The sequence below is a fragment of the Amblyomma maculatum genome, chromosome 11 (genome assembly GCF_055883805.1).
Source record: "Amblyomma maculatum isolate TAMU_Amacu chromosome 11, ASM5588380v1, whole genome shotgun sequence".
Lineage (NCBI taxonomy): Eukaryota > Metazoa > Arthropoda > Arachnida > Ixodida > Ixodidae > Amblyomma > Amblyomma maculatum.
The window spans coordinates 115461732-115483905 of record NC_139354.1 but is presented as its reverse complement, the minus strand read 5'-3'; the positions used below and the strand labels follow the sequence as shown (position 1 = coordinate 115483905).

At 46.4% G+C, this 22174-nt stretch overlaps 1 non-coding gene across 1 annotated transcript; it reads right to left on the bottom strand.

Moving 5' to 3' along the window:
* Positions 1-625: 625 nt before the first annotated feature.
* Positions 626-698, bottom strand: TRNAA-AGC (transfer RNA alanine (anticodon AGC)). The gene has a single exon. It is a non-coding gene; the product is annotated as a tRNA-Ala (tRNA).
* Positions 699-22174: the final 21476 nt, after the last annotated feature.

The following is a 22174-nucleotide window of genomic DNA, read 5'->3' as shown; positions in this document are numbered from 1 at the left end:
TCGCGCCAGCATCCGGAAGGCAATTTGCGTGTCTTTCAAAATGAGAGCGGAGATCCTTAACATGTTCTTGTTGACTCAGCTTAACAGTGATTTATTGACAGCGAGTTCAAAAACGCATGGCATCATCGGGACTTATCAGCCGCGTCATACGCTGGCATCAAAGCCTATATTTTGCTTGCATAGCGTTTTCAGAGCTCTTGAGGTGATTTTACTTATAGTAGGGAGAATGATCGTTGCAGTTGTCATTTCTATCCCTTTCCAGTACAACCACTGCTAGCACGCTTACCGTAACAGCCTTCCTGAAATTAACAATGCAGCGTCGAAAGAAATGCTTTATCCTGCGAACTAAAGCATAGAGCTGGTCGGTTGGTCATAATCAAGCAACCTCATATATGACTTCATTAGTCCAAAAAAGGACAGGACTGCGGAGGATAAACGTTTTGTGCTACGGGGGATGGCGGTGTATGAACGCACTATATACATAAACCATCGTAGAAAATTAAATACTCGACACCTTTTCCATTTTCAGTGCAAGTAGTACACACCTGTATACAGTGCGATCGCAAGTCTTGAACTAAAAGAAACACCTTATTGCCAGACATGTGACGGAAAAAGAAAAGAATTGTGGAGGTGCTGGGTATCGATCCCAGTACCTCTCGCATGCTAAGCGAGCGCTCTACCATCTGAGCTACACCCCCAGACACAGTTCGGCATGGTGACGACATCACGCCTAGAGCGGGAAGTAGATTGGGTAAAAGATTTAGGTCGAATGATATCAACTGAAGCAGCTCAGTGAAACTGGTTGCACCCGAAACTTGAGTAGCGTTCAAACGTAATTGTATGGGAGTTTAGACTTTGGATTGAAATTGTGGGAAAGTGGACTTAAAGGAGCCCCGAAACGATTTTTAAGCACATTGTTTTGCCTTTGGTTACGTAGTTTGAGGTATAGTGACACTTTTAAAGGTGATTGTTTTGTGTATTATCCAGTATTTAATATTTTAATTTGTTCGTGAAAGCGAGTTCGGACCACTGATGGTGCCGGCACACAGTGGCCATTTTTTGGCAGCGGATATGACGACATTGGGTCCGATTTGAAGATTGGACGAACAATAAATTCACGGCTAAATGAACTCATGAATAATAATACGCTCTGTCATGTTCTTGCGTTTTCTAATATACTTACAAAACCAACATATTTATTTTAGATCAAAGCACTTCAAATAAAATGTTACAAAAAAAAAATACTAGAGGCTCTGTCTATTTTCCCGAATCCAAGAATTTTAAGCCCCTCTAGTAGAAATAGCTGCTCCTGTAGCTCCTGTTTGGCCATGTGTTTGCCTCATGTAGATTAACGTTTGACTATTCCTCGTGGTTTGTTGTAGGTGGGTCTTCGTATCCTAGTAGGCTGTCCTGCCTAGACCGATCAGGCTTCGCTGGTGAAGCCTGGTTATATTTCGTGCTGTCATGAAGAAACTCTTCGCAGTCCCAGGCTGCTCGAGCAGCGAAGGTGCTGGAGGAGTGTGATACCACAGATTTTCTTCTCATAATGAACGAAAAAGAATGTGGTTAGAAGCTCTGGGCATTGAGAAAGAACCGAATCGGCGTGTGTTCTCGGCGCACTTCACTCCAGACGCCTTCGAGTGTTCATTGGTAGCTCATGTATCCGTAGGCTACAAGCAACGGCGGCTACGCAGCAACGCGGTGCCAACGATGCCAGGCGCTCTGCGAAAAACGGTCAAAGACGTAAATATCGTTACTGACTGAGCAGTGAAAGTTGTGCCATTGACCACGTTTTTGGTCAGCGAGTCTTCTGTCGAAGTTCATACACCCTCACGGATTCAATGTTTTAACTGCTGTTGTATACTTTCTCAGAGAGTCATAGTTACGAGTAACGACCTTGGCAGCCGCTCACTGTTCTCTCGCCTGTCAACTAATCGTGCCGCGTGAGCGCGTAAGCACACTTGAGAGCTCGAGCGGTAATATAAGGAGGAATGGCAAAGAAATTTTAAGGCAAGGTACACTATAATTGCGGTCGAGCGCTGCGTACAACCTCTCGAATTATATAATATTGGTCAACTGTCGATCGCATGGCTTGTCAGAGAGTTTGCGCATGCGTGTCGATTTTGTTTTCAGAGCATGGCTTGCCTGGGCTCCGACCGCAGTATCGGAAAAAAAAGGGGGGGGGGGGGAGGACTGCGCGGAGTACATCCCTAGCACGCGTGTTCCCCTGTCTCTTGCCGCAAGATCTGTTGACGCAACAAAGTAGATGAAACGTGTTTTTACCCCTCCCCCACCCCCCCGGCTCTTTTTTTCCGCACTGACTTGAACCCGTACATGGTAAGCGCAGTTGATAAACAAAATGAAATTCACCACACCACGCTAAATAATATTCGGAATGTGCACCTTCTGATCTTCGTCTCAGATAGCAAAACAGAGACGCAAAAACATGGGTAAACCATAAATAATTGCCATTTTATTGTATTGTTTGCCGACTTAGAATACGGCCACATCTTCAAGGCGGGGATGTCCCTATGGGAAAGATATGGCTGCTCCAGCGTGAACATTTCTAAGGGGCCAGTGACAACGAAAGGAGGCCAGTGCTAAGGAATCGGTCGTGGGCTCATGGAGCTTCCAGACTATGAGAATGACCAACAATCCAGCGAGGCCACATCACTCAGCGATCACGAGAAGTGACAAGATATTGGCTGGTATAGCAATGTCGACAATAAGAGTGTGAAGGAATGAATGGCACGGATTTGTAGACACTTATTCCAACGGAGAAAGGCATCATTTCAAAAGGCAAAGCTTCATCATGCTCCTTATGAGCCCATAGTACTAGTACTGGGATCAGCACCGACTCGCAGCTGATTCTCAATGCAAGGGCTTACACATGAATGTTCGTACAAAAGAGCAGGTCGCATTTTTCTCGTCTAATATTGCCAACATCACAGTGAAAGCCTGGTTTCTGCAAGCCACATAAGAGGAGATGAGTTATCAAGGTGTGACATGATACATGAAGAATGACCTTGCTCACTGACTGCTACGAAGGGTTTTTGCACTGTTCTACTGTGTTGTCCTGACATCTGCCAGAACAGCATATGTCACAGAAAATTTGACTTCGAGTTCAAAGAACACGCAGCCATCGAGCTTGCTGAAATGCTTTCCCGTTGCCTTAGATGCAAAATGTCTTAGACAAAGTTTTGTACCAAGAATCATTGCTGCACGTTGTGTGGTTTCATCCATGACATAAGAACTTGGAAAATGGACTTTATGCCAGCTGTGGTGATCATCCAGCTGGTTTTGATAGCTGCTCCTACTGGCTGCCACTACACCATTGAAAGTTCCTTGCTGCCAGTCCAAAAATCTCACCGTGCCGTGTGGACCGTGTGCATGACCTGTGTGTTGAAGATGGATGTTTTTCTGCATCTGCAAAGTGTGTCCATGTTTTTGACCAACTGCATTTGGTCCAGTCTCTACTGTCCCCTAAGTGCAAACATGTTCAAACTGCTATAGCAAAAACGTTCGTGTTCGAGGGACCAGGCCACTGCAAGATGTCATAAGTGGCATGCAAACAATATGCTGTGGTCTAGTGTGTGTCTGAGTCAGCATCTTTTTTTGACGTTGTGAGGGATTATGGTGTGAAAATTATGGAGCTCAGAAATGAAGATCTGTCCTTCCTTCCTTTATATTTTGTTCGAAGCCCTGTCTTCATATGTCCAGCTATATTACCTGGCACCTTAACTAACTTCCTACAGCTCTGCTATTCTTGTAGATAATAATTAGCACTTTGAAAGCAATGCTTGTTGTGCTGTATATGACCCTGGTGAACTTTGCAGAACTCAAAACCAGCGAAATGTGCCAGTTGTAATGCAGTGCAGCTGCGCTGGGACAAACCTGAACTGAAAATATTGTTGAAAAAAACCTGTGGTCCAGATTGTGGCCCTCTCTGAAACTAGCTTGCTAAAAGGAAGATCTCTGCCTAGATATATGACCGATAAAAACTGCCACGTAAACTATTTTTCGGATGTAAGTCTCGCTGCTATACATACTCCAGGAAATTCCACATGTGTCTTTTGATAACATCACCAATCTTAGGTTGGACGCCATTAAAGCAGCAGCTGTGAGGATACAACTCTGCTCACAAGCTCTTTCTGTTGTTTCTTTGTATGTGCTTCCAGAGGAAACTTCAACTGTAGCTTTGTAACTGGTGCCCATCTCCTCAGATCACATGTGTTGATTTAAATTTCTATCCGTCTCTCAGGGTGACAAGAACACAGATTCCTAATTGTGAAAACTTCTAGACATTGTTGACAGTGATAAAAGCCACGTTTCCTATTATCCTTCAACCTCTGCTGTAGACCTGCCCCTGCATTCATCCAACATCCAAGTGAAGTGTTAACTGGCACCTTGCTGCATTTGGAGTGACCATTGCTTGTATTTAGTGCTGCCTACCGTCTATGTGGCTCCAAAAGTGCTATCCGGGTTAGTATACTTGGAAGCAAGGAGTAGGTGTCGAATCTTGCACATCAAGAATATGAACCTCTTTTTCTTCTCTGGTATGCGCTCGACATTGGAAGCTGCTCTGCTTCATACCTTCATACCTTGCTGAAATACTCCATGCGGAACATAGGTGCAGGTCAAAGTTATACAATGCCGGAACTTTTGCCTCACTATCAGAATATGGGTATTGTGATGGCTGCGCCATTGAAACAGACACCTAAATGTGTATCCTAAGTTGCATTGGCACAAGAGACTTTCCAAAATGCATCACTGAAAGTAGCCTGGCCGGTTGGTACATGTCTCATAAAGAAGCAGCATGCAGTATGTCGTGCCTGCAAGCAATAAATTTATTTCGTTGCTAGTGAGTTCTGTGTTTTTGTCTTCGTGACTCTGTTATGTCACCCTGTGCACTGTTTTGCTAAGGAGAATTTCAAAAATGGCCATTCACATGGCCACATGGGAAGCATTTGCTTTTCTTGGTTCTTCCCAGTGTTGCAATATGGTGTTGTACTTTGGCCTCATGGTTCCGGAAAGTGTAATATCAAAAATAAAAAGCCCTGAAAAAAAGTGTTTCAAAAGTTGTATTTCTGTGTTTTCGGTTCGGTTCCGGTTCAGGTTCGACACTCTTGTTTGCGCAGTCTGCAAGATAAGATGACGAGGTGGCTGGAAGTCCGAAGTGTACAGTAGAGGCGCCGTTGGGAATATCGAGAAGTTGCAGAGAAGTCGTCGAAGGGAAACCGAAACCATCCATTGGACTAGCCGTCGATATCAATGGACAGCGTCGACGCAGCGGGAATTAACAACACCAGCGTTTCCCTGCGTCTTGCCTGACGTAAGTACCTCAAGTATGCACAGAGCGGGAGAGACGGAGACAAGAGGGCTGTTGCTCACAACGAGGAGCCGCTTGCAAAAGCAATTCAAGAATAGCGAAACTCTTGCAAGCCGCGGCCAAATGTAGCGACGGAAAGGAGACCTGCCGACAAAACGCGACCGCAGAAAGGTAACCGTTGCACAGGCGCAAACGGAGGAGTCTAACGCTTTGCCAGGCCTAAAAGGAAAGCACCATGTTTCCGGCCTCTTCCAAATTCTAAATTATATGTTTGCTGCAAACCCCAACGTTCATCAGATATTTGTCCAAGTGTTAATTATGTGTTGATAATCCCTCATTCTCCATCACACAAAGTATAAGCACTGACTCCCATCTGTTAAAGAGTTTATACAGAGATGAGAAAAACCCCATATTTCACAGCAGATCCCAAGTGAGCGCGAGAAATGGTTAGTTAAATTGTTTCAAGACTGCAGTTGTTTTCGAGGCTTCCATGCCGCCTTCCGTTGTCCCACATTTTGTGCGTACTTTTATAGCTGTGTCCCCCTACTCTACTCCTGCAGTCGTGGTGAATGTTGTAAAGCCGGTCATAGTTCGTTGTGCGGCTTGTTCTGTAAACGTAACCTCAATTATGATAGTACACCCATGGTGATGATGCAAGTGATGACAAAAAGTAAATGGCAAGTACCGCATGTAGCGCTCTTAGTCGCTCCTGTTTGGGAGGCAATTTTCCTGTCTTTGAAAATGAAAGTGAAGATCCTGAACATGCCCCTGGTGACTCGGACAAACGTTGCTTAATATACAGCGAGCTCGAAGGCGCATGGCATCAGCGGGAAATATCTACTGTGTCATACGCTGGTATCAAGTCTTGTATTTTACTTGAATATTGTTTTCAGAGCTCGAAGGGTCATTTTGCTTTAGTGGGGAGAATAGCCGCTGCAGTTGACCGTTCTATCCCTTTCCAGTACAACCACTGATAGCATGCTTGCATTAACAGCCTACCTAGAAACATTAATTAAGCGTAAAAGAAATGCTTTATTCTACGAACTGAAGCATAGAGCTGTATGGTTGGTCATAATCAAGCAACCTCACAAGCCACTTCATTAGTACAAAGGAGGATTGGACGGGGGAGAAAGAACGGTTAGTGCTACTTAGGGTGGCAGTATATATTGACGCTTCATATATAAATCAGCACGTGAAATAAAATACACAACGCCTTTTCTCTTTTTAATAGTTGTAGAACACATCAGTATACTGTGAATTCGTAAGTCTTGGGATGACGGGAAAACCTATTTGCCAGGCATATGTTCGATGATGAAAAAAAGATTCGTGGATGTGCTGGGTATCGATCCCAGCACCTCTCGCATGCTAAGCGAGCGCTCTACCATCTGAGCCACTTCCCCCCCCCCACCCCCCTTTTCTAAAGACTATGTTCTCAGAACTGTCCGGCCTATTCGAGTGATGGCCATGCGATTGAGTTATGACAGTGTTTGCGCCTCCCATATTTTTTGGAGCGTGTTGCGAATGCCAAGTGACATGAGACCGTATGTTGAGGCCGAGTGTCATTGTGGGAGGCTATCCGTACTAGCCATTCTAGCTTTGCCATTTCTGACTGAATGATTCTGGTTTTATGCAGGCTCGTAAATTAATTCTGACACTAAGAAAGCTAGCACCTGGCGAATTGCGTCCTTTTCTTTTAAGCTGTGGTGCTTGTTAGAGATGCATCTAAGCATTGTGGTTATCAGCTGCGTAGTCGTTGCGCACTTTTTTACTGCCGTGACGGAAGACTAATTCATCAATCATGCCTCACACTCAGCAGAACATTTCCCTACTCACGCCTCAATCATGTGGTTCCCGAGACACACGGAACTAATGAGAGGAAATGCTGCCGTCTCCCATAGCCCATAATCGTCTTTACCACACAACTACACATCTACACACAGGCTAGATATATATACCACACACCTCACGAAACGCCTAAAAAAGCGTAAGAACACACCTTCCGCTGTCTAAGAGAGACACTTATGTCACATCACTTAAAGTCTACCACTGGTACTCCTCACTCTACAGAGAACTCATACTGTTGAGAAATAGCTGCCTTTCACATGTTTGACCATGCCAGTTCCATCCCGCTATCGAGAAACTTCACAATCCCAATCTGAAGCAGTGGGAGGCCATTCTGTCCAGCGAAGACTCCGACCAGCAATGAGGACTGGGTCGCAGGGCCCATGCTGCGGCGCAGGACTCTGGGTTGCTAGACTGGGCGGACCACCAGGCTTCTAGAAATTTAATGAATGATTTTAAATTCTTGTACAATCTATTCATCTCACCTGGTTCGATCCAAAAGGTCTGTTATTACTATCATATTGTAAACTAAAGCACTTGGTTTTCCACGACAGCATAATGCACCTGTAATAAAAAAAAACACGTTATAGCAGTAGACACTGAGGTATGGTGCAGACCTTAAGTAAGGACATTATTAAAACATTACGCACAGAACAAATGAGAAAAAAATAGAAATCAGGGTAAATTGACTGGAAAAGCATAATTTTGTTTCTGGATTTCGTAAAACGTGGTAAAAAACTGCACATTATAATCAAGACTTGCACAGGTGCTTTCCGCTAGATAGTAGTGTTTGTCAGTCATAAACTTGTTGGTCCGTGTTTAGTGACAGAGAAGTGCAGCTGGTAGATTATGACGCGCTGTAAGTGATTTTATAAATGATGGAAGTAATATTATGTTACCAGGTCTAACTAAGGTATTGAAGATACCGAATTTGGCATTAATTAATTCATATCATCTTATTGAATAATCGGGTCGTATGCAGTGAATGCTTTTTCCCAAAATAGATCACAGCAAAGTACGTAAACCTAATACATGTGGTGTAAGCAAATGTCGGCATTTAAAAAGTGCATGAAGGATTTATGAGGCTTTTAATGACTGAGCGGACGAGAAAATCAAAATCTTGATGTCTACCGTTTAAGATACGTATGATTTCTCAAAAAAGCGCGTGTTGAATTCGCCTGTTGTCGTGAATTACATTCTACTGTTTAGAAACATTTATTTTTCCGAGCAGACTTTAAGTGCGTGCCCTCTACCCCCTTTTACGAGAGACCTCTAGGCATGTGGTAAGCTCCTTTTCTTGTTGCTCTTTCTTACCCTTTTCTCCCTTTGTTCACTACCGTACGAGCACGGTAGCCTGGCTGGGCATCGCTTAGGTAACCTCTCTGTCTTTCTATTCTCATATCCCTCTTTCTTTCGGTAGTTGTGTCTCCCCACTCAGCTCCTGCGATGGCCGTGATTGTCGTACTGATTGTGGAGAATGCGGCTCATTTTGTAAAAGTAGTTGCAAATATATGATACACACACAGTATCAGTACAATAATGACAAATGTAAAAGGCAGGTATCGTAAATAGCGCTTGTAGTTGCGCCAGCATCTGGAAGGCAATTTGCGTGTCTTTCAAAATGAGAGCGGAGATCCTGACATTGTTCTTGTTGACTCAGCTTAACAGTAATTTATTAACGGCGAGTTCAAAAACGCATGGCATCATCGGAACATATCAGCTGCGTCATATGCTGGCATCAAAGCGTATGTTTTGCTTGCATAGCGTTGTCCGACATTGTGAAGTCATTTTACTATAGTGGGTGGAATGACCGTTGCAGTTTTCATTTCTATCTCAATCTTGTACAACCAATGACAGCACGCTTACCGTAACAGCCTTCCTAGAATTACCGAACAGCCTTCCTAGAATTAACAGTGCATCGTCGAAAGAAATGCTTTATTCAGCGAACTAAAACATACAGCTGGACGGTTGGTCACAATCAAGCAACCTCACAAATGACTTCATTATTTCAAAAAGGACGCGACTGCGGAGGATAAGCGTTTTGTGCTGCGTCGGGTGGCGGTATGTTCTGACACATCATATTGTCACGTCTCTGTAGAACGCCAAGGTGGGCCTAGCGATAGATCGTTTGAATGGTCGACCAGAACGAGTCTTGCGTTCAAGCTTCTTTCGTTTCCAGGCTCGCGCTTGTCATCTCAGATGTCATCTTTTGCGTCGTCTTCTATGTGTCATTTGCCCCCCTCCTCAGGAAGCATCGTCTCGATTAGGTCAGTCCGAGTTGTACGGCTTCATACGTACAACGTGGACGACGTCAGCTTGTTGCTGGCGTCGCTTTGATGTCGACACCTCGTCTGGCACCACCTCATAAGTGACGTCGGTTAAACGTCGCTGAACAACATAGGGCCCGAAGTATCGCCGTAATAGTTTTTCGGAGAGTCTGCGGCGGCGAATAGGCGTCCAGACCCACACTTTGTTGTCAGGTTCGTACATGACATGTCGGTGTCTATGATTGTAGCGTCGTGCATCATGCTCTTGCTGATTTTTGATCCACACATACGCTAGTTGTCGAGCTTCCTCTGCACGCTGAGCAAATTCTTCGGCATCCTGATAGGGATCATCGGTGTCGGCATTCGGGAGAAACATTGAATCCAGCATAGTTGTTACTGATCGCCCGTGAAGGAGGCTGAATGGTGGCATACGAGTGGTGTCTTGGGGTGCCGTCTTGTAGGCGAACGTGACGTAGGGAAGAATTTCGTCCCAATTCTTGTGGTTCACGTCAACATACATGCAAAGCATGTCTGCGATGGTCTTATTAAGGCGTTCCGTCAACCCATTGGTTTGGGGGTGATAGGCTGTAGTTTTACGATGACTGGTGCCACTGAGGTGGAGAACGGTCTCCTAAAGTTCGGCCGTAAATGCAATTTCTCGGTCAGTTATAATGAGTGCCGGAGCGCCATGCCTCAGGACAATGTTCTCAACGAAGAACCAAGCTGCTTCAGTGGCGGTACCCATTGGCAGAGCTTTGGTCTCCGCGTAGCGGGTTAGATAATTAGTGGCGACAATTATTCATTTATTCCTGGCTGTGGGCGTCGGAAATGGTCCCAGAAGGTATATGCCGATTTGTTTAAAAGGTGTCGTTGGCAATTGAGGAGGGTGGAGTAGGCCAGCTGGTTTTACAGGGGGTGATTTACGGCGCTGGCAGCCTATGCACGTACGTACGTAGTGTTTCACTGTCGACGGCAGTTTTGGCCAGTAGTATCCATGCTGTACTGTAGCCAAAGTGCGGGTGTAGCCTAGGTGACCGGCGGATGGTTCGTCGTGACACGCTTGCAAACCTTCACTGCGGAGAGCTGATGGGACGACGAGTAAATGACTGTTTCCCTCAGGGCGGAAGTTCTTCTTGTAAAGTACGTTGTTGCGAATAAAGAACGAAGGCATTACTCGGGCGAAAATCTTAGGCACAACCCGAGTTCGCTTTTCCAAGAAATCAATAAGAGGGAGCAATTGCGGGTCCTCTCGCTACTGTTGGGAAAGCGTTGCGTCATCTATGACACCTAAAAACGCAGTACCTTCATCGGTCATAGTGGAAGGTTCGACCGGCGCTCGGGAAAGGCAATCAGCATCCGTGTGCTTCCTTCCAGATTTGTAAATATTGTTCCATGTCAAATTCTTGTAATCGAAGGCTCCAACGCGCGAGTCTCCCTGAAGGGTCCTTTAGGTTCGTCAGCCAACAGAGAGAGTGACGGTCGCTAACGACTTCAAAGGGGCGAGCGTACAAATAAGGGCGGAACTTCATAACCGCCCATACCACTGCAAGGCATTCTTTTTCGGTTGTCGAGTAGTTCGCTTCTGCTTTAGATAGGGTCCTGCTGGCGTAAGCAATTACTTTTTCCACACCACAATGGCGCTGCACCGGGACAGCACCTAAGCCCACGTTGCTGGCATCCGTGTGAAGCAGTGTAGGGGCGTCGTTATCAAAGTGTGCCAGGACAGGTGGTGTCTGTAAACGCCTCCGCAGCTCATTAAATGCTTGTTGCTGTTCTTCACCCCAAGCTAAAGACAGCGTTGTCGCGCGTTAATTAAGGTTATGGCCAGGCAATTCGTGAAAAGCCAGCAATAAACCGACGGTAATAGGCGCAAAGACCCAGGAAGCGCCGCAATGTCTTTTTGTCCATAGGTGTTGGGAACTTGGCGACTGCGGAGAGCTTTTCAGGATCAGGCAGGACACCTTCTTGGCTAACGACATGGCCTAAGAACTGCAGCTCCTCGTAACCGAAGTGGCACTTCTCGGGTTTTAGGGTGAGGCCCGTAGATCGCATGGCCTGAAACACAGCTAGCAAACGACGTATATGCTCTTCAAATGTGGCCGAAAACACAATCACGTCGTCAACGTACACCAGGCATGTTTGCCACTTAATTCCCGAGAGCACAGTGTCCATCAGCCTCTGAAATGTTGCTGGTGCCGAGCATAAACCGAACGGAAGGACTTTAAACTCATACAATCCATCAGGAGTGACGAATGCTGTCTTCTCCCGATCCCTCTCATCTACTTCTATCTGCCAATATCCACTTTTCAAGTCCATTGATGAGAAGTAACGTGCATTTCGTAGGCGATCAAGGGGATTGTCGATGCGAGGAAGAGAGTACACGTCTTTTTTTGTCACCTGGTTGAGCTTGCGGTAGTGTATGCAAAATCGTAAGCTGCCGTCCTTTTTAACAAGTACCACGGGGGAAGCCCAGGGGCTCTGTGACGGCTGGATGACGTTGTCTCTAAGCATTTTGACCACCTGGCGTTGACTGGCTTCACGTTCTTATGGAGCCACACGGTAAGGATTTTGTCAAATTGGGCGAATCGAGTCATCCGCAATGGTTCGATGTTTTGTCAGGGGCGTTTGGCCGACCCGCGATTCGTAAGCAAAGCCGTCTTGAAATTGATCTATGAGATCCAAAAGGCGGTCCCGTTCTGAAGAAGAAGAATTTGGACTCACATCGACGATGGTTACGGGCGTCTAGCATATTGGCCCTTTCTGTTGCAGTGAGAAGCAGTGCTGCGCATTTGGGAGGCTGTCGAAAAAGGCCACACTTGGGCCTTTCGGAATTTGCTGACGCTCGTCGCTGAAGTTTGTCAGCAGCACTTCGGTCTGTCCATCGCTCAAGTTGACTAGCCCCCGAGCTATAGAAACACCTCGGCTTAGTACCAGAGTGACTGCCCTTTCGGCGATTTCATCGCCAGTATGCGCCACGTCGCACTTCACTTGAATAAGAGGACATGATCGCGGAGGTAATGTTACCGTCTCCTTGGTGACGCGTAATGGGATCAGTGGTACTTCCCCATAACCAAGGTCTCCATGATTCTTGGTGAAGGCAACGACGCTGTCCCGAATGCTGGTTACAGCCCCATGAAGGCGCAGGAAGTCCATGCCCAAGATGAGGTCTTTGCAACAGTCAGGGAGAATAACGAAACTGCCAACAAACACCGCGTTTCCTATTCCTATCCGGGCAGCGCACTTCCCTGTCGGTGCCAGTAGCTGACCCCTAGCACTTCTAATTACTGGCCCAGTTCATTCGGTTCTTACTTTACGCAGCGTATCAGCCAGTTTCTGGCTACTAATTGAAAAATCCGCTCTGGTATCTACTAGAGCATGAACCTCCAGCCCGTCAATAGAAATGCCGAGGTCATTACTAAAAACTTCATCCGGGTTGCTCATCTCTTTCGGCATTTGCGGCGGGAGTGCGGCAAGGTCGGCGCTGTCAGCTTCGTCGTCGGGGCTGCTCATCCGGGGTGGCATTTTCGGCGCTAATGTAGGCGGCATTTTCGGTGGTAGTGCGGCAATGTCAATGTTAATGTTAACAGCGGCGTTAGAAGCACAGGTTGTCGGCGGTTGTGGCGGTGGTGAGGGGTTTGGCACTTTTCGACTGGTTGCAACCTCCCCTCGCGAGGTTGCGGCTGTTAGTTTCCCCGGTGAGGGCTCGGGGACCGCTGTCCGCTAACGTCAGCAGTGCTACGACGCATCAGCGAAGGATAACGCTGTGGTGATGGGGAGGAGCGGCGGCGGAAGCCCGGGGATTTGGTTTGCCTGCTGAGCGGAGGGTCGTCCTCGATTTGGGCAGAGTCGGCGTTGAAGTGTTGGCGAGCAGAAGCAGGCTTTCCCCTCTTCGCGGTAGCGGCAGTACCGATACACGTGGCCAGGTTGACCGCAGTAGAAACAGAGCGGTCGGCTATCATAATTGCGCCACCTGTCAGTTCAGCGTGGATGAAAGCGCCTGGAAGGCGCCCACTGAGGTCCATGGAAGAATCGCTTTTCCTGACGGCTCGATGAGCTCGGTGGGGCGTAATCTGGAGGCGGGCGACGAAGGACTGCGGCATAGCTCTCGTGTTGCTGCTCGTGGTAAAGTGCAGGAACGTAGGCCCTGAAGCTGACCGGTTGTGGAGCGTGGTATGGCTCCGAAATATGTGCCGCGTTGTCGACGGGGTGAGAGTGGTTACACGGTGCAGACGGTGATAAGGCATACCGAATTTCGTTCCTGCCGGCTTCCACGAGGGCCTGCGATGACTGAGCCTTCGTAGCCGTAATTCGCTGGAGCTCCTCAAGGACAATTTCTCTAATGAGGTCTCGAAGAGTGGTCCTATCGGTTGTATTCAACGCCGCCGCAGTCGTCGGAGCACAGTTAACGGGTTGGTTGTACTGGCGGCACTGGTCTTATAGGGCTCGCTCTATAGCCGTAGCGTCCTTAACGAACAGTCTCACAGTTTTAGGTGGATGCCTACCAAGCCGGTAAACACCTGTTCTTTGACACCATGCATGAGATGCCGTAGCTTCCTTGGCTCACTCATATCAGGGTCGGCACGGCGAAAAAGGCGAGCCATGTCGTCCGCAAACTTAGCCACGCCCTCATTCGGCTTCTGGATGCGCACTTGAAGCTGGCGCAGCGCATTGTCTCGTCGGTTGGTTCTCGCGAAAGTGTCGACCAGCTGGCAGCGGAAGTCATTCCAAGTGGATAAGCTGGCCTCTTGGTTTTGGAACCACGTTTCAACATTATCCTGAAGGGCAAAATAAACATTACAAAGCTTCTGGTCTGCGCTCCACTGGTTGATTTTGGCCACTCGCTCAAACTGGTCGAGCCAGTCCTCCACATCTTCAAACGCTTCACCGCGAAAGCAGTCTGGCATCTTGGTGTTCTGTAGAGTCACCGGCGTAGGATTGGGATGTGCCATGGCTTGGGAGGTATGAGGAACTTGAGCGTTTGAGGAGTCGTTCGGCATGTGGCTGTGCTCCGGCGCTAGGCCTAGGAGGCGGCGGCTAGCACTATGGACAGGCGTGTCGATGTTTGGGATCCGCTGTGCACTGCCGGAAGGAGTTTTATGCATACCCCAGTGCGCTCCACCAGTGTCACGTCTCGGTAGAACGCCAAGGAGGGCCTTGCGATAGGTCGTTTGAATGGTCGACCAGAACGAGTCTTGAGTTCAAGCTTCTTTCTTTTCCATGCTCGCGCTTGTCGTCTCAGATGTCATCTTTTGCGTCGTCTTCTATGTGTCAATTTATAAAACACCGTACGAATTTAAATACACGGCAGCTTTTTCATTTTCAGTGGAAGTAGAACACACCAGTATACAGTGCGATATAGAGTCTTGAACTGAGAAAAATACCTTTTTGCCAGACTAGTGATCGAAGATAAAAAGAAAAACGTCCGTCGAAGTGCTAGGTATCGATCCCAGTACCTCTCGCATGCTAAGCGAGCACTCTACCATCAGACACTTTGAGCATGGTAACAAGACAACGCCAAGGGCGGGAAACAGAGTGGGAAAAAAATTTAGGTCGAACGACTCCGACTGAAGAAGCTCGGAGGAAGCGGTTGCGGCCGGAATCTTGATTAGCGTTCAACGCAATTCAATGAGTGTTTATCATTTCGCTTGTAATTGCGGGAAATTGGACTGAAAGGCGAGTCTTGAATGAAAAACTTCCGATAGGAACTGCGAAAATTCAGCTTATTAACAAAAATAACGAATACACCGGGATGTAGTTTCAGGTACTAAATAAAATGTTTATGGGTTCCTATCAGTATAGACTAAAACATTTCTTCTACGAGAGTGTAATGTCTTACTGGAGAAAGGTGGATAAATTAAGTAAACACGTTCGTTTATACCCCGCAAGCGAACCAAAGTGCAACAACATATGAACTAGGGTCACAGAAGATGTAATTATGCCTGAAATTCGCCAAAGAAGAGACAAATTTTACATTATAATCATGATTGTTCCACCAGGTGGTTCTTATGAACTATACCATTTGTTGGCCGTAATTGGCAAGTATAATTGGAAGGAGGAGCTGAGGCTGTGTGGGGTGTGTGGCAAGTGATGAAGAAGTAGTTGTGAATATAATGCGTTGGTAATGATTTAACAAATTAGGTAAGCGATAATATATGTTTTCCAGGCTGTGTACATTTAGCACTCCGCATGCTGCAGATGCCTGATTGAAACCTTCTCACGGAATATTTTGTGCCACAGTATGAACGCCTTTTTTCTGGTAGGCGTGCGATGGGGTTAAATGCGATAAATATGTGCCTGCCCACATACACTGCGCCCAACCAGAAACCCTCAGACTCGGGACACTTGGCGGCACATTGTAAACGTTGTGAGGATAATTTGGCTCCGATATATAATCATGTCACGGGCCGTGTTTTCAATTTCAGACTAGAAGGAGCTTGAAATACTGAAACCCTTTCTTATTTACACGGAACGACTATCGTCTGTAAGCAAGCCATCCTTTATCTTCATCATTCAAAGATTTAACAATTCTTGAACCGGAAGGTGCCGTTGTATGTACATGCGCGTTAGGGCGTTATCCTTTGTTTATGGTTTGCCTATATATTGAATATGCCTGTCTGAAATAAAACTGAGTTGATGTCTAGCGTTCGTGGTGTCCGTCTCTCTTCTGCCCTTGTCTTTAGCGCTAGATACCACATGCCCTTAAACAATTATGGTAATTTGACTTCTATCTCGGAAAACGAAATCTGGAATATCGTGAAAACGATACGCATCACAAGGTCACCTGGTTACGATGGCATCAGAGTCACGAATATTATTGTAAATTTTGATAAATCAAAAGGAGTGCTCCTTTACATCATTAATGAAACCATCAGAACCAGCCAGTGATAATCTGAAAACTAGTTTAGTTAGACTACTTGTGAAGAATGAATAATGTAATACTTACCATAACAGCAGAGCAGTAGCGATCCTTTATTCAATAGCCTGCATTCTTGAAAACAAAAAAGGCTGTTCAGGGTCATATGGTAGCAATCTTGTAAAAATGGTGCTTATTAAACCGCGTTAATGCGGCTCTAATTCAAGCTAGAGAAGTGTTAACCATTTAGAATCCTTTTAATGAACTCGTTTTTATTTGAACTTGGAATATACAATATTGTCCTAATAACTATAATTACACTTCAGAAGGCGTTTGAAGCAATTAATGATCAGGATATACTAGAATGCTAGAAAAACTGGCCACCCTGTATACGCAGTGCCTGGTGTCATCGACGATACCGGAACCATGGAAGAATGCAAACATTATCCTCATTCACAAGAAAGGGGACTCTAAGGACCTTAAAAATTACAGACCAATCAGCTTACTGTCTGTTACGTATAAGGTACTTACTAAGGTAATCGCTAATAGAATCAGGACAACCTTGGACTGCAATCAAGCAAAGGATCAAGCAGGGTTTCGGAAAGGGTACTCTACTAACGATCATATCCATACCATCAATCAGGTGATAGAAAAGTGCTCGGAATATAACCAGCCCTTATACATAGCATTCATTGATTACGAAAAAGCATTTGACTCAGTTGAAACCTCGGCGGTGATGCAGGCATTGCGAAATCAGGGGGTAGACGAGCCGTACGTGAAAGTGCTGGAAGATATATATAGTGGCTGCACAGCAACCATAGTTCTGCATAAAGAAAGTAACAAAATTCCCATAAAGAAAGGTGTTAGGCAAGGAGACACAATCTCCCCAGTACTATTCACAGCTTGTTTAGAGGAAGTATTCAGAGACTTGGAATGGGAGCAGTTAGGGATAAGGGTAGATGGAGAATACCTCAGTAATCTGCGATTTGCTGATGACATTGCCTTACTAAGCAACTCGGGGGATGAACTGCAAATAATGATCGACGACCTAGACAGGAAAAGTAGAAAGGTAGGCTTGAAAATCAACATGCAGAAGACTAAGGTAATGTTCAACAGCCTCGGGATGGAACAGTAGTTTACATTAGGTAGCGAAATACTGGAAGTAGTAGGCGAATATGTCTACTTAGGACAGGTAGTAACCGCAGATCCGGACCAGGAGAAGGAAATAACAAGAAGAATACGATTGGGATGGACCGCATTTGGCAAGCACTCACAGATTATGACTAGCAGCTTACCGGTATCGCTCAAGAGGAAAGTATACAACAGTTGCATCTTGCCTGTACTCACCTATGGGGCTGAAGCGTGGAGGCTAACCAAGAGAGTTCTACTTAAGTTGAGGACAACCCAGAGGGCTATGGAACGAAAAATGGTAGGGGTAACATTAAGAGATAGAAAGCGTGCAGAGTGGGTCAGAGAAATAACTCAAGTTACAGACATTCTAGTAGAAATTAAGAAGAAGAAATGGACATGGGCAGGACATGTAGTGCGAAGAGAGGATAACCGATGGTCGCTGAGGGTAACAAACTGGATTCCAAGGGAAGGAAAGCGTAGCAGGGGGCGTCAGAAAGTTAGGTGGGCGGATGAGATAAAGAAGTTCGCAGGGGTCAAGTGGATGCAGCTAGCACAGAACCGGGTTAAGTGGAGAAATATGGGAGAGGCCTTCGCCCTGCAGTGGGTATAATCAGGCTGATGATGATGATGATAATGAGTTAGCCACTATACCTCTTCAATCCAAACAATGCTTGTATACAGACGGCACTGCCCTTGCCCTGCCTGCAGCATCGTATAACTATTTCGGGCGCATACTACAAACAAATAGAAAACGTTTTTTTTCATAATTTGCCCGAAATAAGCTATTTATTAAAGAAAAAAAAAAAAACCTTACATTCCTCCACATGCCATATAATGTCATACTGGCTTCGGAAGGAACTTCCTCTCATAATACTTGCTATAGAAATTGTTCAAATGTCCCCACTCTGCTAGTTGACAGCATAAAATACTTAGGCAGGACATTCGACAGCACATTATCATAGCATAATAACAGCGGGGAGGCATCCTAATGATTAAGAACGATATGTAGATATATATGCTCCCTTAGCTCGCCGTTGGATGCACGTACAAGGAAATTGGTTTACAAGAGCTTAGATGCGTCGATACTACGCTATGGTCTCAGTGTATAGGCGTCCGCTTCCACTTACATATTCAATAGTATTAAAAGTGTGTTAAGAATAACTGCCTCTAGCCTGTGCTATTGTACGAAGCTTCGCAGTAGAAACATAGCACTTATTCTGACTCATTTCAACATATTATCCATAGAAAAAAAAACGTTTCTTATTTGAAATTTGTACAAAAACTGTTTTTCCTGTTGCAGAATATCCGAAACGCTGCCTTTACGTCATGCAGAAAAGAATCATTGTTCCTCTTGTGCATTTTAACTACGGCAAAAAAATCCCGCACTTTTTATGTACCTTGCAGGTTTAATAAGCTTGAAATCAATACTTAACTTGTCTCTTTCCGAATGAAGTGGGCAGTTCATTCGGTTATTTGTGCAATATGACAGAATGTTATGGTTCCGTTGCGGTTCCTAATTCTGGAAATAATGTTCGTAAGAAATATTGTATGTCAATTTGTTTTGTACAGACGATGAACATTGTTTTATCATCATCTAGAAAATGTGCTAAATTATATTTCTGTTATCTGGTGGGTAACTGGTTGTCGTTTTAGTTTTTTTTTCCAATTCATGTATTTGTATCAATGCTGGTTTGAATATTCTGCTAATGTTGCGCATAGCGCGGAACGTACGCACAAAACTACTGCTCAGCTCAGTTCACAAGCATGTGCGCTCAGTCCCGAAACAACATCGGTAGACCTTACCAACAATCTAAAGTCAATGAATGTTATCCCCATTTCCTGCCGGGAGCTGAAAACAAGGTACGACTCTTACTCGTCCTTCCATATTGAAGTTGATGAAGAATTCTACAGTAAGCTTGTCGAGCCTTCGATGTGGCAGATGGGCTGCATTTGCAAGGACTTTCGTGGGAAGCTTCACGACTACATGCTGCATTCCTCCGAACAGACGCTAAATCGCAGTGGCCCCTAATTGGGACATCTGTTATCAAAACGCCCGAGGTCTTCGGACTAAGGGATCTGAATTCTTTTCTAGCATTTTGGCCAGTTGTTACACCGCTGTTGTTGTTACCGAAACCTGGTTGTCAAGCGATATCCCTTCCAGTGATTTTTTTCCTAATAAATACTCTGTTTCTAGAAGCGACTGCCCTGAAACCGGACCCAAACAAAGAGAAGAGGGAGTGCTCATTGCTATTGTCAGTTCTCTGCAGTGTGTTCGACGTTACGATCTGGAAACTGCCGAAGAATGTGTGTGGTTCGAGCTCACTTTAAATCGGCATGCAAAACTTATACTTGCAGCTTTCTACATTCCTCCGAGTCTTCCTGCTCCAGCCTATGATGATGTTCAGCTCTCTATCGAACATGTTATAACTCGTCGTAGCAAACACAAACTTCTCATTTTAGGCGATTTTAGTACTCCAGTTATCAACTGGAACTCATTTACTTCGGCCCGCCGGAGTGGTGCAGGGAGATTCTGCTTCCGGCCACGCCAGTGAACGGACGCAGGATGCAGGGCTCCTCAGGAGCGGCTTCAGCGGCCATGTCAGGCCGCGGTAACAGGACTGCTGATCAGGATAGTACTTATCAAGTTGTTTTGCCTGCACTGCCAACAGATCGGTTTGTTTTGAATACGGTTTTTTTGCATGCCGATATCAGGGCCCGCCCGTACCGGGTGGAAGATTTCCGCGACGCTTTGGCACAGCATTCGCTGATGCCCGATGTTGTTGCGATGGGGGCGTATCGGATGAGCCATGTCTGGGCTGTCACTCTCAAGGATTCTGAAGCGGTGACCAAGCTTGTTAGTGTGGGCAAGTTGTGTGTGAAAAACGGTCGCTGCTTGGTAATTGACCCGGCGAACCAGGATGTGCGGCTGAAACTTCACTGGCTGCTACACAACGTGCCAGACGAGGATGTCCGTGCTGCCTTTGCGCCGTACGGAAAGGTATCCGAAGTTACACGGGAGCGCTGGCGAGTTAAAGGTATGTTAGAAAAGGGCTCAACTACTAGACACGTCACGCTGAAGCTGAAAGCTGGCATGAAGCTCGACGACCTGCCGCATCAGCTGAATGTTAGCGGTGAGCTGGCGCTCGTTATTGTGCCAGGCAGACCGCCGCTGTGCCTACGCTGCCGGAGTACGGGTAACATCCGCAAAGAGTGCCGGGTTCCTCGCTGCGGAACCTGTCGACGGTTCGGGCATGAAGAGAGCCAGTGTGCTCGTACCTACGCTAGCATTGCCGGACCTGGGACCAGCGAAGACTCGTCGGAGTTAATAATGGACGAGGTGGATGCGGAGGAGGCTACTGACATTAGAGGTCAGTCAACAAAACAGGACGCGTCTTCCATGACTGTTTTAACAAAGCATAAGGTGACGGTGCCCAGTCAAGAGAGTGAAACTCGGCAAGCCTTGCAAGATCCGTCACAGGACCATGAAGGCGAGTCAAAGGAAGCATCAGAAGATGTAATCAATTTTTCTGACGCTGAGGAGCATCTCAGCACTGAGCCTTCCTTTACTGATGCCATGGAGGTTGGGCCGGAGACAGCAGCCTTTATTGCCGCGAAACGTCCACACGAGGAAAGCGTCGAGGGGACTCAGCTGCCAGGTGGTGTTTGTGGTGAGCCGCCGCCGAAAACTTCGGGCATCCGAAGAGCAACGTTAAGACCGAAGCCGAACTTCTCGGCCAACACGCGGCAGGCGGGGAAACCGCCTCCGTAGGTTTTGTGGTGTCCTGAACGATTTGTGGGTCGGCTGCCTACCGACCAGCGTCAGGAACATTCTGCAACCAAGCGGGGCGTGTGTGAGCAAAAATGACAGACGGTGCTTGGACTTCGTTTGTATGCAGCCCGACGTTCCGCTGGGAGGACAATACATGCACACATATGCCACTGTTCTTCAGAAGCGGAGGCCACGCAATCATGAAGGTAGGCACCATGCGGGTACGGGCGTCTCTCGCTAATACATGACTCTCAAGCTTAATTCGCCGTTACACGTAGCTACTTTGAATGTCAGAGGGCTGGGAGCGAGAAGGCGACAATGCCAGCTCAATCGCCTCCTTTTAGATAATGATATAGATGTAGCAGCTGTGCAAGAGTCAAAGATTGAGAGCCAAGAAAGCACTGACCGTATGGTGGCTTCTTTTCAAACAAACTTTTATGTGTGTGTATGCCATTCTGTTGGTGTATCGGGTGGATGCCTTTTATTTATACGTAACACGCTGGGAGTAAGCGTCGAGTCCGTTTTTGCCTGTCCAAGTGGTCGGCTTTTGGTTACTGATTTTACCTACTGTAATTTATGCTGGTGTGTGTTGTGTTTGTATGCTCCCAATTCAGAACGCGAACGTGAAGTGTTTTTTGAGTCTATTGAATCGTGGTTGAAGGTCGACAAAATCTTGCTCGTACTTGGTGACTACAACTGTGTGTGCTCAGCTGTGGACCGAGCGGCGAAGTGTAAACCTCGAAGAGACAGAAGCTCCGAGCAGTTGAATGCACTTGTGCACGAATACGGCCTTGAGGATGTTGGTAGTGGGTTCTCCACTGGAAAGCAGCCAGTGTTCACGCACTTTCAGCGAGATAGCCATGCTAGATTGGACGGGGTGTATGCCTCGGTTGATCTTGTTTCCCTATGTACTGCATATGAGGTCAAATCTGTGTCTTTCAGCGATCATTGTCTCGTGAGTGCAGTATTTGGTCGCAAAGGAA